Source organism: Ovis aries, chromosome 3 (assembly GCF_016772045.2).
Source record: "Ovis aries strain OAR_USU_Benz2616 breed Rambouillet chromosome 3, ARS-UI_Ramb_v3.0, whole genome shotgun sequence".
NCBI lineage: Eukaryota > Metazoa > Chordata > Mammalia > Artiodactyla > Bovidae > Ovis > Ovis aries.
Genome location: NC_056056.1, coordinates 4,650,699 through 4,666,246, shown reverse-complemented (window position 1 = coordinate 4,666,246; position 15,548 = coordinate 4,650,699). Strand labels below are relative to the sequence as shown.

The 15,548-nt window shown below is 54.7% G+C and overlaps 1 protein-coding gene across 6 annotated transcripts in view; it reads left to right on the top strand.

Moving 5' to 3' along the window:
* NTNG2 (netrin G2) overlaps positions 1–15,548 on the top strand; it is a 70,750-nt gene that overhangs the window by 13,131 nt on the left and 42,071 nt on the right. The window lies entirely within an intron of this gene.

The following is a 15,548-nucleotide window of genomic DNA, read 5'->3' as shown; positions in this document are numbered from 1 at the left end:
GAGTTTGGGGAAAATCTATGCCGGAGTTCAGACTTGGTCAAAAACTGACAAAACGGGGGGCTCCAGTGCAGATAGAGGGGCTCTGAATACATTGCCTGTGCTCAGCGCAGCACTGGGATTTTTTTATTTCCAAATTCAAATCCCTTTATTATAGTATTCTATTAAAGGAAAATCAAAACAAAGAGAAACAAAGCTGAGTGCTAAAGATATAATTGCACATCACATCATTTCCCTTTGGTGTCGGCTTCTAAATTCTTTTTAAAAAAATTAATTGAGGTGTAATTGACATAGAACGTGGTATTAGTTTTAGGTGCACAACAGAATGATTTGACATAGGTACGCATTGCAAAAGAGGGACTTCCCTAGTGGTCCAGTGGTTAAGACTCTGCCCTTCCCATGCACGGGGCATGGGTTTGATCCCTGGTTGGGGAACTAAGATCCCACATGTGGCCAAAAAAACAAAAAGCTATTACAAAAGAATTACCACTCTAGTTTCTGTCTATCACCACATAGTCACAGTTACAATTTTATTTTCTTGTGATGGAGGCACTTTAAGAATATTTTTTAATTAAAAAAAAATTGCGATGATAGTCACATAACTTGAAATTAACCATCCATTTTTTAAAGCTGGGGTAAAATATATATAACATAGAATCTGCCTTTTTAGCCGTTTTTAAATATTCAGTTCAGTGGTATTTAGCACGCTCACAACGTTGCACAACCAACATCTCTGTTTCCAAGAGATTCTCATCATCTTCTGAAAGGAAATCCCATCTCTATCAGCAGCCGCTCCCCATCCCTCTGTCCCCAGCCCTTGGCAATCATTAGTCTGCTTCCTACATCATGCCTTTGCCCATTCCAGACACGTCCTTTAAATGGAATCAGACCAGGTGTGACTTTTTAATCTGGCTTCCTTCACTCAGCATCATGTTCTGGAGCTTCACCTGTACCAGTACCGTGTTCTTTTTTTCTAGCTGAGTAATATTCCATCGCGTGCTCTCCCACGTTTTGTTTATCCCTTCGTTAGTTGGTGGGCATGTGGATTGTTTCCACTTTTGGGCTGTTGTGAATAATATTGTCATGAAGCTTTATGTACAAGTTTTTGTGTGGACATGTGGTTCCATTTCTCTTGGGGCTACACCTAGGAGGGGAATTGCTGGGTCATATTGGGCTTCCTGGGTAGCTCCAATGGTCTCTGCCTGCAATGCCAGAGACCTGAGTCTGATCCCTGGGTTGGGAAGATCCCCTGGAGAAGGGAAGGGCAACCCACTCTAGTATTCTTGCCTGGAGAATTCCATAAACAGAGGAGTCTGGCGAGCCACAGTCCACGGGGCCACAAAGAGTCAGACACGCCTGAGGGACTAACGCACGCAATTTTAGATTTACGTTTTTGAGCAACTGCCAAACGGTCTTCCAGAACAGTTGCACCATTTTACATTCTTACCAGCACTGTTACAAGGGGCCCAATTTCTCTGTGTCCCTGCCAACACTTGTAACTTTCCAGTTTTCGTTTGTATTATGATGGCTAACCCGGTTGGTGTGAGGTGGTGTTGCATTAGGGTTTTGATTTGCGTTTCTCTGCTAATGATGCTGGTATCGTGTTCTCCCGGGCCATCTGTACATCTTCTTTGGAGAAACGTGTATTCAAGTCTTTTTGCCCAGTTTTTCACTGGGCTGTCTCTTGGTTGCTGAGTTGTATGTGTTTTTTAATATATTCCGGATACTAAATCCTTATCAGGTGTGTGATTTGCTAATATTTCCCCCACTCTACAGATCATCTTTCACTCTCTGGAATGCGCCCTGTGGGGTTTTTTGTTTGTCATCGAGTTTTCTTTTTTCTTGGCCTTTCTTGGTGCTGGGTCTTTGCTGTGGCAGCATTTGGTGGCTGGCCTCCCAAGAAGTGCCTGAGCGGCACCTTCAGGGCGGGAGTGGCCTTAAGGTCAGAGTTTGCTCTCTGGCCTGTGAAGGTGTGAGCTCTCTGCCTGGGTGCAGCCTCCCATGACCCAGTCTTGCTCAGAGTCGGCTCTCACAGGCCTCGGGGCTTCTCAAGGCCCCTGCCCTGACCCGCCCACAAGCCATGGCTCTTGCTGTGGCAGCGCCATGGAGGGTGGACCGGAAGGGGATGTTTGTGGCAGGCGGGCCAGGCCAGGGCGGGAGGCAGGCTGCTGGGCAGAATGTCAGGGATCACCGCCAAGTCAGCCTCGGTGGCCGCTTTCCACCATCAGGAGCAGGGTGTGTGTGGCCCAGCCCTCAGGGGGAGCTTCAGGAACCAAGAGCCGGGGACACACTCGTGGGTCTTGTGTCTCACCACCTGCTAGTGTTTTTACTGCCTGCCCATATTGCTGTCTATGGGGTCATGACTGAAGTGACTTAGCAGCAGCAGCAGCAGCAGCCCCATATTGCAGGATTAGTCTGCTATTTCCCGAGACCTCCCTATGCTCCAGGCACCCTGCAAAGCACTGTGCGTAGCATTTGTGTCTGTCCACAACACTGGGGTGGGTATATTGCAAACGAGGAGAGGGAGGCTCAGAGAGGTGCAGAGACTTACCCAAGTTTGCACAGCATTAACAAGGCCAGGACCTGTCTCTGGGGCCCTGGCCACTGTCCCATGCTGCCTTGTCGAAAGTCTGACCGGCTGTCTGCGGGGACCCACGGTCCCAAGGTGCAGCCCTGGAAGGGCCACCTCACCTCTCAAGGTCTCATGGGTAGGAAGGAATTAAATCCAAGTTTATGGGCCCCTCAGATCTACGCCTGGGGCTTTCAGAGCTGCCCCCTCCTATTAAAGGGCCCCAGCCCCATCTTCAAAGACCAGACACCCTTCTCTCGCAGCAGTTTGTCCTGGGGGTTTTGGGACTGTTTGGACCCCCTCAGTCCCTCATTCCAGCTCCTTCTGCTGCCTAAGTTGTTCGTCCGACTCCAAGTGTTAACCAGGGAAATAAAAGGAAATGAAACACGACCCAGGCATTGCCCCTCAGCTGTAGCAGAAATCTGTGGTCAGGCTAAAGGTGAAAAGGAGGTGAAAGAGAGATGGAGCCTTGGGTAACCTTGGGCCCCTTCATCAGCTGCAGCAGCGCCCCCTCTACCTGAGCCCACAGAAAACTCATGATGCCCGTTCGGGGGACTGCAGGTCCTTGACTTGTCCCCTCCGGCTGGGGCATCTAGAGCTGGCAAAGGCAGGTGACAGCGGAAGGAGAAGCCAGCAGGCCACAGGCACACCCCCTGTCCCCGCCCCAGGCACGATCGAGAATCCCTGGCCAACGGCTCTGGGGCCAGCATCATGCTGGGTCTGGGCTCCACACTGGATTGACTTCCAAAGGCTGGGTGCCCTCGGGTCTTGCCCCACTTTGGGATGTAAATTCCCTGCCTTCCCCAGAGGGGGTCTGTGTATCCACTTTCCAGGTCACACTGCATCCCCAGAGTCTGCTTCTGGCTTTTGGGACTTTGATACTTAGAGGGAGGAAGACGGGGAGGTGTGGAGAGAGCAGTAACATCCCAGGCACGTGGAACCCAGAGCGGGTGGACAAAGGCGGGACACCACCATACCTCAGCCCCCAAACCCCAGGGCAGGGCCTCCTACTCTGGAGGGGTCACAGCCCCTTTGAGAATCAGGGTGCTCTTCCTAGAACAATGCACACACACACAGTTGCAAATCTCACAGGCGCCCCAGACCACCCTGAGTCCACCCTTGGGCCCCTGTGGTCCCTCTGGGAGCCCTTAAACTCAGAAAACTGCCGTTTGTCTTCTCGGCTGACTGGGTCTGTTGTCTGAGCATCTTCTGGATCCACGTCTGCAGACCAGCCGCGTGCATGCTCAGTTGCTCTGTTGTGTCCGACCCTTGGCTACAGCCCATCAGGCTCCTCCGTCCATGGGATTTCCCAGGCAAGAATACCAGAGTGGGTTGCCATTCCCTTCGCCAGGGGATCCTTCCGACTCAGGGATCGAACTCGTGTCTCCTGCATCTCCTGCACTGGCAGGCAGACTCTTTACCACTGAGCCATCTGGGAAGCTCCTCAGACCAGCAACAGCTTACAGCTAGTGAGTGTCTATTGCATCTCGAGCCCTTGACCTAATGTAGCTCACTGAACCCTCCAGGGACACTTAAGAACAGATCCTATATTTATATCCATTTTGAATATGAGGAAACCGAGGCTCAGAGAGATTAAGTCACTTGCCCAAAGTCACACAGCTTCTAAGAAGAGGAGCCTGGCGCCTCCACCCATAGCTGCCTGGCCCCAGTGCCTGGCTCGTAGCCAGGCTGCTTAGCTGCCCTGAGGCGCTGAGTCTCTCTCCCGGTTAGACTGAGGTGGTTGTTATGTGTGTGCGCTCACGTACACGTGGGCGTATGCGGTCCCTGTCTGCCTCTGCTCCCCCAGAGCGCCCTGGCTGCCGGAGGAAGGAGGGCTGGGGAGGAGGGACCAGAGCCTTTGCCCACCCCGCCTGTCCTCTGAGACACCACGGAGTCTGCTAATCTACTTATTTGATAATTCACTTATTTCTTGTCTATTTGGCCGCATGCGTGCCCCCACGTACCAGCTCCGGGGGAGACGAGATAGCTTTGCCTGGAGGAATCTGATCTGGTTTTTTCTGGGGAAGGAGTGGGAAAAAAAAAAAAAAAAACACCCAAGAATGGACAATAATGGACCTAAAAATAGAGGGTGGAGGGGAGTGCAGTGTCGGGGAGGAGAGGAATCGAGGCGTCTGCCTGTCCCGGGCAGCCCTCCCCTTCCCACCTGAGGTCCCCAAGGGACTGGCCGCCTCCCTGCCTGGGGAGGGGGCGCGAGGAAGGGAAGGAAAGTGGGGCGGGGAGCCAGGGGCCGCCCCATGATGGAGAAACGTCCCATCGCAGGGTCTTCTGGCCTCGAACTTGGCTGCACATGGGAGTCTCCTGGGAGGCCTGATGGTTACTCTCTGGGAGGGACCCTGCCCCCAAGGGCCTGATGTGCCTTGTCTGGGGTGCCCCCAGGTGAGTCAGCCTGAGGACCACTGTCAGGGTGTTCTCACAGCAGGAATGGAGGTTCAGGTGTGGGGCTCTCTTCCTTTAGCTCCATGTCCCCTGACCCTCGGGACAGCCTTCCTGAAGGCCCCAAGCCCAGACGGGCAGCTGGGCCTCCAGAGGAGTGGAGGAGGCAGGGCCCAGGGAGCTGTGCAGACTTTTGGCTCTGTCCGGGGCCCCCACCACTGGAGTGGTCCGCAGCTGGGCCAGTCAGTGGACTCGCCTGGGGGCTCTTAACATCCCCTCAACCTGTTGGGACTGCAGCCTCACCACCTACCGCAGAGTCTCTGGGGTGGGCTTGGGCTAAGGATTTATTCAAGGTTCCCAGGTGGTCCCAGGATACAGCCAAGTTTGAGAACCAAATTTCAGTCTTGCCCAGGACCACACTGGTTCCCTTCCAGCTATAAGCATCTTGTCTTTCAATCTTAAGCATCTTTTTTCATTTTTTATTTTTTTAATTCAAAGACCAGAGAGGGAGAGAGGTTGCTCTCGGAATTTTTCCTTGCATCCAAGCTTCGGGCACCCCATCCTTGCTCTGGCTTCCTGGGACTTGCAGGGTGCTGGCTCCTGCCTTGTCCTGTGTTCCCAGGTTCTTACCCTTTCTTTCTGGAAGGAGGCTGCCCAGCCAGAATCAGGGCTTTCCCTGCAGCTGCTAAATGTCAAGGCTGCACGCTGGCTCCAGGCCTCCCCTTTGGCCTTGTCTCCAGCTCCCCACCAGGCTCGTGGTCCAGCCCAGCTCATTAACCCCTCTCTCCCCGCGGCTCCTGCATGTTCGCTTCCTCCTGCTACATAGGGCACCCTCCTCACAGCCCGGGCGGGTCTCCCTCCTCCCTCCCGTCCCTATCCAGTCCGCCCATCCTTCTGGGCTTGTCCTTCTGAAATCCCACCTCCTCCAGAAGCCTTCCTGACCCTCCTAGCCAGTTCCCCTCCAGGTTGGTCATCTGTGCCATACTCTGGAGGTCACAACACAGTGGTCAGTGCTCCCCAAGGGGGACTTCCCTGGTGGTCCAGGGGCTAAAACTCAGGGCTCCCAATGTAGGGAGCCTGGGTTTGATCCCTGGTCAAGGAACTAGATCCCGCATGCCACAACTAAAGATCCCACCTGCTGCAAGGAAGATCGAAGGTCTCACATGCTATGACTAAGACCCCTTGCAGCCTCACAAATAAATAAACATTTTAAAATGCTTCTGTAAGGGGTAAAAGTGCCCAGGTTACTGCAGGTATGACTTTGAGTCAGTGCCTCACCTCTGGGGGCCTCAGTCCCCTCACCTATAAAGCAGGGGTGATGGTGACAGGTGGGCTGACATCACTGTTCACGAGCCCTTCTTTGGATCAGCTGCACCAGGCATCCCAACCTGGCCAGGCATCTGAGTCACCGCCGCAGGTTTTAATTGGTTGGTTGGTAGGTTGGTTCACTTTCAATCTGGAGCAGAATTTCCAGTCTTAGGGCCCAGAAATATTCTTATCCCACTCCCCTTCCCAAGGATTTTGACGGACAGCCAGTTCTGATGACCGCTTCTTCAGGGCCATCTTGCACACAGAGGACATTAGAGACTATTGTTGAATAAGTGAAGGAGTGAATGAATGAAACCTTACTGGCTCAGCCTTTCCACTTCCATTCCTACCCAGGGCTTCATCCATAGAGCAATACATTTGTCCAGGTGTGCCAGGGGGTGGGGCAAACCCAGCCACTTCTTTTCTTTCCTCTACCTGGCCACTTCTTGACTCCTCAGAGACCAACAAGAAGAAATCTAGGAAGCCTTGATTTGTGGCTCTTGGTTCAGGCAGGTCCCATCCGTCTGGGCGCTGCGTCTACTCCTGACACCACCTTCCCAGCACGAAGGACCCAGAGAGGCGACCCAGGGAGGGGGAGTCACTCTGCAAACCTTAGTTAAGCATCTTGCACGTGACAGGCCCTGGCCTGCCTTCACAGAGCACACAGTGGGGAGGGGCCACACCATGATTAATCAAAGAAGTTGCTAAGGAAAACTGATGAGATGCCTGTCTCGAGGGAGGGCACGGTGGCCGGCCAGGAAGGCTGATGAGATGCCCGTCTCAGGGAAGGGCACGGTGGCCGGCCAGGGTGTTGTCGGAGGAAGGGAGGGCTGGCAGACACCTGCAGAGGAGGGTAGGGGAGGAGCTTTGGACAAAAGGATGCAGATGGGCCAGGCTGAGCCAGTAAGGTTCAAGAAAGGAAGGGGAAACTTGAGGATCCAAAATAAGGTGGGAAGTTGGCTTCAATAAGATCATAAAATGGTCTGTTAGAGTTTTGCTTGTGTTTTAATTTTCTAAATTTGTTTAGAGTGTGCTGGGTCTCCGTTGCTGAACAGGGTCTTTCTCTAGTTTGGGGAGGTGAGCCTGCTCTCTAGTTGTGCGTGCGGGCTTCTCATTGTGGCGGCTTCTCTTGTTGCGGGGCGCTGGCTCTAGGGCGCTCGGTTTCAGTACTGGTGGCACACGGGCTTAGTTGCTCCCCGGCATGTGGGATCCTCCTGGGCCAGGGATCGAACCCGTGTCCCCTGCATTGGCTGGTGGATTCTGAACCACTGGACCACCAGGGAAGTCCTGTATACGTTTTGCAGACAAAGACATCCGTGGCACAAAGTTCATTTCATCTTCCCTAAACCAAGGACTGGCTCCACACCAGGGAAGCAGGAGATAGCACAGTGGGCTCTCGACAGGGTCTATTATTCTCAAGCTTCTAACCCCAATTCTGCCCTTTTCTCAGCACAGTGATGTTGAATAGGTTTTCTAACCTATTGGTGCCTCCGTTTCTCCCTTTTGAAAATAATTACGAGACTAGAGGAAAGGAAGTTTCACCCAAAAAATCTTGGTCTCCATGCCTGGACCAGCTTGGGTTTGGAATTTATGGAGAGAATGCTCTGGGGTGTCACAGGAGCTGAAACTGGGGGGAGGAGGAGGTGTTTCTCCAGATCGAGTGGGGGTGGGGAGGCCAAGGGCAGGGGATGGACAGGGCAAAGTTTAGGGGCGGGGGCTGCCAGGCTCAACGAACGTTCAACCTCAACCCACTTGGACCCTCCCGGGCTCCCCTGTTTCAGCCGGTGTCCCCACCATTCCTGGGCCTCTTTTGGGCCCCATAGTTCTTCAGCAGGAAAGCCAGGGGCACCTTGCAGAGAGCCAGAGAGGGGCTCTGCAAGACCCTAGGGTCTGGGGAGGGCAGCTACCCTGGGCGTCCCAGCCTGGCCCCTCGGAGGGGGCCACCCTGCCCCCCACCATCACCCGGCATTGAATCCTCCAGGCCATTTTTTTTCCCCCTCCGTGATAAAATATTCATGTCAGCAGAGCAGGCCCTCTTTGGGAAGGCTGCCGGTGTCTAGCTTCTGCTTTGCACAAGCTTTTAAAGAGCAGGACGCTTTTCCCTGGCTCTAAGCATTTTCTAAGTCCTGAATCAATAATGCACTTCACCCAGCTTCTCTGAATGCAGCTTTTCTGCCTCTCTGCACCCTCCCACCCTCCCCCAACCCGGTCCCTGCTTTCTACCTCTTTCTTTTGTCGTTCCCTCTCTCCTGATGTACTTTTTATTTACTTTTTAAAAACAGCGTTCAACAAAAGCGTTGGGCTGTTTGGGTGGTGAGAGCCTCGGATGGGGAGTGGGGGTGGGCTGGCAGGACGGAGGGAGGCCCGGGCAGCTGCCAGGCAGGCGGCTCCTTGGATGAACAGGTGGAGTCTGTGTGCGCGGGGAGGAGCAGCTGAGCCGCCCGCTGGCCCTGGTGGGAAAGCGTTTGCGCTCCTAGCATGGGGGAGGAGGAGGGCCTGGGCTAATCTAGCTTCTCACTCTCCTTTCTCTAATCAATTAGAAACTGTTTACTGCATAACCGGAGAAAACGAGGATAAATGCATAGAAGACAGGGGGTCTAGAGCGAAGCAAATATGCAGAGTGCGAGTCAAAATATATCGCCCAACTTTCTAAGGAGCCAGCAGTCCAGATTGGCCTATCTGCTTTTTATAGTAATGAGTTCCCTGTCGTGAGGGTTATGCAAATGAGGAGGTGCCATCCCTCGTCTGAGAGAGATGCCCACGTGGATCTGGTCAGTCATGCGGTACCCAGTGAGGCGCCGGGATGCAGAAGGTGACTGTGGGGGGCCCACAGGGATCACCCCAGGCACTCCAGCTGGAATAGAGTTTCCCACCCCAAACGTTCCTAGAAATCTGGCCGTGGGAAGAATCTACATATGCCCAGGACCAAGTGAAGTATATCTTTTTTTTTTTTTTTTTAAGGAATACAATTTTGAGTTCCTGGAGAGATTAACCCTTGTCTGGCCAGGGCAGCACCTTGGCAAGACCCCACCCAGCCCCCTCTGGCTGTTCGGCTGATGGATGGTCGTCCTGGGTCCCTCATGGTGGGAAGGGGTGTTTGGCACTGCATCCTTGCCCAGCTCAGGGACAACTTGTCCACCAGGACGGCCTGATGCCCCAGGTCATCAGAAAGGCTTGCTAGCTGGGTCTATCGGGGAGAGGAGGGACATTGAGAAACCAGGCTCCTGCCCAGCTGCTAAAACAGCACCTGGGCGGGCCACTTCCCACTCCCCTCGGTAGCCACGCCCTCCTCCCTGGTGCTGAATGCTCTGAGGGAGCTAGGGAGGGCACGCTGAATAACTACTCAACCGATACCATCCTCAGAGCCAGCTGTCAAGGATCGTCGCCGCGTTTTTGGAATATTTATCAAATCAGGGCTGGGGGCGGGAGTGGCAAGGGTGAGCCAGACCTGGCCCCTGCATCCCAGAGTCTAGTCTCAATCACAGAAGGCTCTGGAAGGAGGTAAATGAGGGCAGCGTTAAAGTGAAAGGGGGCCAGGAGCAGAGTGGAGGGCTCATCTCTGCAGAACTGAGATGCTTTTCCTTGGTTATGGCCAGGCCTGGCCGGGCTCAGGAGGTGGCCTGAGCCTCTGGGTCTGAGCGGACCTTGGACCAGGAGATGCCCACCATGGCTGGCCTGGGATCAGGGTCTGGGTTGGGGATGAGGCATCACTGGGACTTCTGGAGACTCTCTGCCAGGATGGATGAGCTCCAGGAAGATGCCTTCCTCTGCCTGAGTGACAGACCGGCTGGGAAGAAATGGCACCAATGAGAAGCAAAACCTGAACCCTCAAGAGGCGCTGCCCGGGCCAGCTGCTGCTCAGGCTCTGAAATAACACGCGGGTCAGTTTCCGCTGATTCACGAGCAGGGAGGGGTGACCTTGCTGCTGTCCAGGGCTTTTGCTCAGAAAAGGAAACCAAAAAGGGGATGGGAGAGAAGCCTGGAGGATGAGGTGGGGGGCAGCTGGAGGCGGAACTGGGATCAATGAAACCACACGAGAAGTGGGGTGGGGGGGGGCAGGCGAGTTAGGAGCTGGGGGAGGGAGAAGAGAATTAGAGACCTCAGGGCAGCTAGAATTAGAACCAGCTCCCAACAGAATCTCCGTTTCCGATTTGTTAATAATTTATCCCCGCTGCAACTTTTCTTACCAATAAATAGGAAATAATTTGTTAAGAAGAATTCCCCTGGGACCCTGGCTTTATCCCTGGGATGAGGGGGTGGCGGGTACCTCCGCGTCCTTCCTCCCCGCTGAGGAACTTGGGGCTGGGGAGGTCAGAGTCAGAGCTCGTTTTGTGAACAGGGAAACTGAGGCACAGACAGGGCCAAGCCCCACCCAAATTCACACAAGGGGCTAGGGATCGTCTCCAGGATCCCAACCCCATGACCCCAGGGGTCAGCCCCCAGGCCCCAGAGAGTTTACCCCCAAAGTTCTAGAAGCATCATCCAAAGGGGAGGGTGGGACGAGCTCCACTGTGGGTCGGCTCCCCTCCGCTTCGGCTCTGTGCTGCTCTGACTCCCCTAAGCATCCCTCCCGGGACCTCCATGCTCTGTGTCCTCGCCCCAGCCCTCCTGGCCCTGGGGTCTCCCTGGCAGCTCCCCCGCCCCGCCCAAATCCAGCCTCCCACCCAGAGATGCCCCAGCCCCAGCTGAGGTTGATGGGCTAAGGGTGAGACTTCAGCCAGCAACTCTGGCAGACAGGTTCAAAAAACATCCGTCAGCTGCTAAACTGTTCCCTGGGGCCGCCCACACGCCTCAGTGGCACCCGAGTCCGAGTCCCGGGGGAGAGGCGGAGGCCTGGGGCGCCAGCGGCCTTTCCTTTCGGGGGAGGGACATGCTTCCTGACTTGTCTCTGAGCCCGACACCCTGGCTTCCTGTTCCGCCTTGGCCACTGTGGAGCTCTGTGACCTTGAGACGTGGCTCAGTCCCCTTCCTTTGCGAAAGGACCCCGTCATCCAGGATAAAGCACACGCAGGGCTTAGTGTGGCCGTGGCTTGCCCTTGGACACGCTCCCTACACCCGCTGCCCATGAGCCCTGGCCACCATGAAGTGCTCGCCACACGGAACCCGGAATAATCCTCAGGGCCACTCTTGAAGTCAGCATTCTCAGCCTCACCGGACTTCCCTTCACTGGACAAGCCTCCCTGAGTCCTCAGGGAGTGCCAAGGTCTGGGCTGCAGTGGGGGCGGAGGTGGGGAGTCCACTGGGCTCACGGCAACGGAGTGACTCCCATCAAGTGGCCCGTGAGAGGCCAGGCCACTGCACTTGTCCTCCCGGCTCCCAGGGCAAAGCCCTTCCCACCCCACCACTGCTCTGCAAGGACCCAAACCAGCTTTGGCAGCATCCGGCAATGGTGTGATTTAGTCCCAACATGATGGATGGGAAGACCAGTCTGCATGAAGCTGCTTATTCTTCCTCCTAAGACTTGGTCACGGTTCCAGTGACTGCCCATCCATGGGCTCCTTGGGCGCCCAAGTAGCCAGACATCCTCCAAGCAGGTCACCTCTGTTCCTGCTATCCTAACAGTCAGCTTTCCCACTTGATGGTATATGTCTTGCTGGTAGCTTCTCTCTGCTGTTTACAACCTCGCCTTTGACTCCAGCTGCACTCTTTGTACAATATATATATATATATATCACAGAAGCAAAAGCATTAAGAGATAGTTGCAAAGTTTCTTCAATGAAAAGCCTGGTATGAAGTGGTTGGTCTCCACCCAGTTCTCACCTGGTGCTGGTGTCCAGGCTGGCTACCCTCCCCTCGCCCTTCACCTCTCTTGCTGCCCCACCATGCAGGTGACTTGCCTTCGTGTGTCTGTAGAGATGGACGAGCCCAGTTTCCCCAGAATTTTCTCGCTAAGATGCTTGCAGGGTCCAGAGATGATGGGTGATGCTGGGGCTGGCAGAATCATGGTTTCTCGTCTGGGAAATGGAGGTGACCTGCCTCCTGGGGTGCTGGGAGGATGCGGCCAGCTTGGATGTGGAGGGCCCAGCCCACTCTTGGCCCATGGTGGGCATTCAGTGACTGTCATAATCCCCACACTCTTTCAAGCCTGCAGTCCCCACTGGAGTCCATGTGTGAACTTCCTGGCTTCCCCATGAAGGGTGGGGGAAGGTTGCTGAGAAAGCCCTCAACCTCGTGTACATGAAGCTACTGTTTAATAATAACTGCTACCATTTGGGGACTTTTTCTAGGCATTTCATATAGATTATCTCACATGATATGGGATGAGTCTCAAAGGATTGAGCTGAGACTGAGCCCAAGGCTTTCAGACCCTAAAACCAACTGTCTGACCCCAGAACAGGGGTTCCTAACTGGAGAGATGGGGCTCCATGAGTCCCCTGAGTAGAAAATGTGATGTGTTACACTTCTCTGTAACAAACCCCAAGGCCTTCAATCAGGGGTAAGATTTGTGTGTGGGGGGTGGGGGATACTCATGAGATGTCTAAAGAAACAAATGACTACTACATTTGATAATTTCAAAGGATGGCTCCGGTGTTTTCCTGAAAAGTTAAGGGTGTGCCCCAAACATCGCTGGCTCTTTCTCCCTGGTATTAGGCCAGTTTATCTTGATGGTTTGTTTCATCATTAGTTAATCTGATCTCATAGAGCTGAGTGGAAATGTGCAGACTTAGGAGGCCGGCAAGAGTTGGCCCTCCAGCCGGCCCCTCCCTCACACACAGAGCCGTCAGCCATCAGATGCCGCAACGCTCAGGGTCGGGGGCTTGGGCTTGCGTCCCAGGCTTGCTCCTCGGAATCCTCCCTGGTGCAGAACAGGAGGAAAAGGAGAGCGTGAGCTTAGGAAAGTCCGTGGGCCACGAAGCCGCCTTCAGCAGGAGGCACCCCTGTTCCCTAAATGGTTAAATGGAATTCCGAGACCTTGGGGTGGGAGGGCGGAGGGAGAAAGAAGGGAGACAGGAGAGAGGGGATTGTGTTGGCGATGGCTTGGGATTTATTTATTGTGCTCGCTCTTGATTAAGCCCGCTCCGCAGCAGGCGTGGGGCTGGTAAATACACAGGCTGATGCATTAGTTTCTGACCATCTGCTTCCTGGGGCTGGGGGGCGGGGGGCCGGCGGGCCCGGCAGGTTAGGGCAGCTTAGTGCCCGCAGCCAGGTTGGAGACCCCGTCCCTCGGCAGAGCAGGCCACGTCCGTCTTCCTGATGACAGACAGGCCGGAGCAGTCTTCAGCGGGGACCCCAGGGAGGAGGGGAGGTGAGGGAGGGTAGGCAGGGGGATGGAGAAGGGTAGAGGTGAGGTGTGGCTGATTGACAGCAGCTGGGGGTGGACAGGAATACTCTCAACATTCACTATGAGATCTATTACTATTAATCTAATTATCTTCTATTAATATCTAATTAATAGGGTGACAATGATAATGATCCCTTGGGCTTCCCTTGTGGCTCAGCTGGTAAAGAATCCGCCTGCAATGTGGGAGACCTGGGTTCGATCCCTGGGTTGGGAAGACCCCCTGGAGAAGGGCAAGGCTACCCACTCCAGTATTCTGGCCTGGAGAATTCCATGGACTGTATGGTCCATGAGGTCGTAAAGAGCCAGACATGACTCGCGACTTTCACTCCACACTAGTGTTCACTGAGGCCCAGGCCCTTTACGGAGGCTTCACCACACTGGCCCAGATAAACACACTAACAACTCCGTGACGAGGGAACTAAGTTCAAAGATGAATCAGGCAAGGCGGGCTTCCTGGAGAAGGTACATCAGGGATGGTTCTCTAAAAACCCAGGAGAGGGAAAGTGGCTACAGCCATAAAACTCCAGGACTGACCAGGTAGAGTGGACAGGGCACCCCAGGAGACCAGGACAGAGCTATTTTGGTGGAGCCTGCCTCAGTAAACCCCAGGGCCAGCCTGCCCACCGAGGATCCCAGGGGGTACTGGGATCTGGCCCTCCACGAACGGCTTCAAAGCTGATGGCCTGAGGTCGCTGCAGTGATGCAGGCTCAGCCCCTCAGGAGACGAGGCGCCCACACCCCCGGGAGCCGAATGCCTCATTTTAGAATGTGAGGCTTTAACTCAGATTCAAGCCGCTTTGTTTCTGAGCAAACCAGGGACCTGAAATATTCATCAAAAGAGGCTGCAATTGGTCTGGGGCGCATGTGGTTCTTAGTGACAGTTTTTCCTTTTAATTAATAGACTTTACTTTTTAGAGCAGTCTGAGGTTTACTAAAATGGAGCAGGCAGTCCAGAGAGCTCCTAAGACCCGTTTCCCCACACAGTTCCCCATTATTAACAGCCCATGTTAGCGTGGCGCCTTTGTTAACCAGACGTGTTGTGATTAACCCAAGTCCACGTCGGCAGTGATGTTCACTCTTGTGTTGTTCATTTCTGTGGGTTTGGACAGATGGATCATTTCTCCACCACGACAGGATTGTACTAGAGGGTTTCGCTGCCCTAAAAATCCCCTGGGCTTCCCCATTCATCTCTCCCACCCCAGGCAACCACTGTGTTAGATCTTCAGGCCTCTGGGTGAACTCACATGGTGGACCAGACCCGGGGGGGGGGGGGTCTGAACTACCAAGGAGGGGAGCCCCAGCTGGAGCCAGCTGGGCCTGGGAGTGGGCTGCCAGCTTTCGGAAGTGGCAGGGTGGGGAGAAGAGGAAGCACTCGGGAGCTGTGCTCTGCCTTTCCCAGTCAGTGTCCCCCACAGGGCCCAGCAGGCATGTGCCAGGGACCCGGAAAGGACCTGCCACCAGATGCACCTCCTTGAGAGGGACTGGTCAACACTCAGCGTGCCTGGGCTGTGGGTGAAGCAGACAGGGAGGCTCTGGGGACAGAGAGCAAGCTCCTGTGACAGACGGACCCCTGTTCCTCCTCACAGGGTCTTGGGGCCAGGGCTACCGCCTTCCCGAGCCCGGGGGGCTCCATCTGGGGCACGGAGCTAACACTCCCACACCATGCACCTCGGAGGTGAGACACTAAATGGGAGAGAAATGAGACACTGCGCCTGGCTCCAGGAGGCTTTGACCTCTTCCACTGCCCTCCTGTGGCTACTGATTGTGCTGTTCGAAGGGTCGGGAAGGCGTCGCTGTGTAGGAGGCAATTCAAGAGTCAAGAGTGTGAGCAGGAATTTGGAGGCAGACAGAGGGTGGACAGGCACGGGGAGGACAGGGAACACCATCTGCAAAGGCTCAGAGGCACAGACACGGGAGGTTCGGAGGATAGGAGTACTCAGGTCGGAGGCCAGGAATGGCGGCCCCGGGTATGGAGGGAGGAGGTCAGGGCATTGCAGG